This window comes from Rhagoletis pomonella, unplaced genomic scaffold (genome assembly GCF_013731165.1).
Source record: "Rhagoletis pomonella isolate Grant_MI unplaced genomic scaffold, Rhpom_1.0 Rhpom_scaffold_00005, whole genome shotgun sequence".
Lineage (NCBI taxonomy): Eukaryota > Metazoa > Arthropoda > Insecta > Diptera > Tephritidae > Rhagoletis > Rhagoletis pomonella.
Window position 1 is genome coordinate 8768244 of NW_023458559.1, and position 3893 is coordinate 8772136.

A 3893-nucleotide genomic window follows, 5' to 3' on the forward strand; every position below is an offset into this window, starting at 1 on the left:
GCTTCTTCGGCCTTATGTACCGCCTCCACTACTTCGCCAATTGCTCCTATAGTTGAGTGTCCCTTCCTGAAGCCATGTTGTCGGGGTGAAAGGCCTTCCTCGCTTTCTATGGCTGACGTCAAGCGTATTTTGAGCAGACTCTCCATCATTTTGCCTGCTGTGTCTAGCATGCAGAGTGGCCGGAAGGATGAAGGAGAGTTTGGGTCTCCTTTGCCCTTGGGTATAAGCACCAGTCTCGCCTTCTTCCATTAGCTTGGGAAGACCCGGGCCCTAAGGCAGCTGTTGTACATGTTAAGCAGGAGATCAGGGCTCGTTTTCGCTGCTAACCTGATTGCCTCCGCTGGTATGCCATCTGGGCCTGGAGCCTTGCCGGCTTTCATGCTTCGCAGGGCTAGCTTCAGCTCGTCTGTCGAAAACAGTGGTGCCTCGGCTTTCTCCTCGACGAACACTGTATCCGCTCTTAGTGGGTATGTGGGAAATAGTGCATCCACTATATTCTTAACTCGGGCCTCATTCATCGCTTGCGATGATGTGTGGAACTTTTTCAACACCATTTTGTATCCCTGGCCCCAGGGATCGCGATCCACTTCGTCACATAGCGCTTTCCAGCAGTTCCGTTTACTCTTCTGTATCTCGGCCCCAAGTGCTTTCTTAGCGCTTTTGTAGGCTGCTGCTCCGGTCAGCGCCTCAGGTCTACCACGAATGCGCGTTGCGAGTCTCCGCATTCTATGGCAGGCCCTTCGCAGCTCTGCAATTCGGTCATTCCACCAGTATACCTGCTTTTTACCTAACCATGCTCACCTCTGTGGCATTGAGGCTTTACATTCCCGGTGAATGCAGCACATGGTTTCTTCGACCAGCTTAGTACAAGACTCCCTTTTGTGGATCTCTCTCGTTGTGGGTGAAATACCTTGGGAATCTGCTAGGAGTGATGTATCGAACTTGCGAACATCGACCCTAGACGGGTTCCATCCTGCGAGGCATACTACGTGTTTGCCCTCGCGTTGTGTCAGTGACTTGGAAGGTGATGTAGTTGTGGTCGCTACCACTCAGGTCTTCCATCACTCTCCATACGTCGGCCCTTCGAAGAAGGCTTTCTGAGACCAGGGTTATATCAGGGATAGAGTATCCAAAACCCGGCCTTCGATATGTAGGGGTCGATCCGGTGTTGACGATGGTCAGGCCAATGCTGGCTGCCATTTCAAGGACCAGTCTTCCCCTGGTGTTTGTTTGGGCATACCCCATTCCACGCCTCTTGCGTTGAAATCTCCAGCAACAATTATGTGGCCGGTTATATCGCGCAATTCGTCTTCAAGTTATTCGAGCTTTTCCCTGAAGACAAGGACTGTGTCGTTTGGAGACAGGTAGGACCTCACCAGAGTGATTTGCGCCATTTTCACCCAGACGTAGCAGCGTCCGACCCCGCTGCTCTCTGCCCGATGGTTGGGGTTAGCAATCCATATCGCGGCCGAGACTGATTGGTCAACATGCCAGGTTTCCTTTGTTCTATAGGGTTCACTGATGATGACAGCGTCTGCTCTTTGTTCAAGAACCAATTGGTCCAGCAGGTCATCAGCTACCCTACTCCTGTTCATATTGCCTTGTATAAATTTAATCATATTCTCCCAAGCTTTGTCTTAGCCTCAGCACGTGAATCCCTGAAGGCCTTGCATGCTCCCGACCCGGGCAGGTGATTGGCATTTTTCTGTCCGTCTCCTACCGATCACAGGTAGCAGCTTGGGCTTTCTTTACATGCAGAGGCTATGTGGCCCTGCTGACCACATTTCCAGCATGAACTTCTTCTGTCTGGGCCTTTGCATGCCGCCTTTTTGTGGCCATACCCCAGAAAGCGGAAACACCTTTGGACATCCGCGCGCCCTCGTACGCGGCATATAATCCAGCCTACTCGCAACTTCCCCTTTTCAATAAGAGTCAGGCTTGGCAGTTCGTCGATTTCCACGACGGCCATTCTTTGTTCTCGCCAGTTTACAGCGAGGAGCAAGACGCGAAGTTGGCCAATCATCTTGTCTCCTAATTCCCCGCGTATAGCGTTCTCCACTTCTGGGGCCGTGGTTAGGCAGTCCATGCCCAGAACTTCTAGACGTAAACTTCTAGTGAGAATACGGGCGTCTCCAAGCTGGCCAATGGCAGTACACACATTTTCCTTAAATGCTGAGTGGTCGCCACAGCGCTCCATTTTGATAAGCACGCGGCCTTCGCGGGTTTTCCGAATAGATCGAATTACGGTCTCCGTCTTCTCGGGTTGGAGCTTACCACGTATCGTTCCTAGCACCTCTGCATAGGTTTTGCCTTCAGCTGGCTTAATGATTAATTTGGCTAGACTCTTCCTTTTTCTCACCCTCTTCTTTTTTTTGCGGCTGGTCGCCTCGCCCTTATTGACCAAGGGTTCACCTGGTGCTGGCCCTGGCTTGGGCTTTCTGCTTTTTCCAACCGTTTTTCATAGATTATCTGGTACGGTTTTCTGTGCATTATTATCTTTATTTCCATTATTATTATTACCATTATTAATAATAATCTTATTACTACTATTGTTATTATAGTTAGTGTTCTTTTTCTTTTCCGGCTCTCCTGTAGGGGAGTCCGATCGAGTTCGAGCTCTCTTTTGCGAGCCAGGGCCAAAGGGTAGACCCCTTCCGGCGCTGCTCTCGGAGGTAGCTTAGTATATTTAGGCTCTCCTCGATTTGGGCCATACCCGTTTTTATGTCCATGGACACATTTTTCTGCTTGGAGACAGCACTCTGCATCTTCTTCAAGACGAGCCGAATCTGGGCCAGTTGCTCATCTTCATTGCCTTCGCAATTTCCCAAGCTTGCGGTGACATGCTTGTCGTTGTTTTCAGCAGCCGGCGTTTGAAGACGACTATCCCGGCTGCCAGGAGTTGCCGTTTGGCAAGGTGTACACTTCTGCGCCATGTCGGCGGCTTTCTCCGTGCTCGTGGTGCCGCCATTTGCCTGCAGAGGAGTTTGTGGCGGGGAGCGCACAACTAGACTGCTCTTCCTGGATGCGCTGCATTCTTCCTCCATAACATCGACATTGGTTTCATTTGTTTGTTTTATTTTATTCATTTCCAATCAATTGGGTCTCCGCTTCAAGCCGCTATCTCCACACGTAGCACAGTCGCTTTTATTGTGTTCAGAGCCAAGACAGCGCAAAACCAGGAGTAAATCTCAACTGGACCTGTGCGGCCAACTAAATGGCGAAGTGTATTGAACGTACTTGAAGACCTGCCAGGGTTTTAACGAGACGGAGGCGATTGCAGCATTAGCCCACCAGCCATTTCTGTGAGGTGTCACCCTCACATACTAAAGTGGCGGAATACTGCTCTCGCCAGCCCAATGTCGAATTAATCGTATACATGTTCCAGTATGCCATGAACAGGATCTAACTGGTCTCAATCCTGGGATGCTTTTTGGGAGGCGGCATCTGTTCGCCCGGACACAGGAGATTCATCAAGCATTTCTGATCTTTTAACTCAGGCCCTCGGCTCCTGCCGCTCTTGGTCTGGGACTGCTTATTGGTTATTCGCAGCTAACCCACCGAAGTAGGCCGTTCACGATCCGCCCTGTGTGAACCCGGTAAGGCACTGAGCTTAGCCCTTACCTTACCATTTTTTTTTTTTTTTTTGTGTAGGAGAGGGAAATGCTTTATGCACTGGCCGTGGGCGCTAGACTCTATACTACCTTCCCCGAGTGGGGGACTCCCACCGAAGCGTGTTGGGCTACCCACTAAAACCCAAACTCCCACCGCCCGAGCAAGAATCCCGCATCTGGCACCGCAATTCTGCATGTCTTCAGATACAGGAGCGCGCTGCTAGAGCCTTGGGGCTGCTCTTTTGTAGGGGCGTTTCATTCGGGTGTCCTCAGTAGACAACC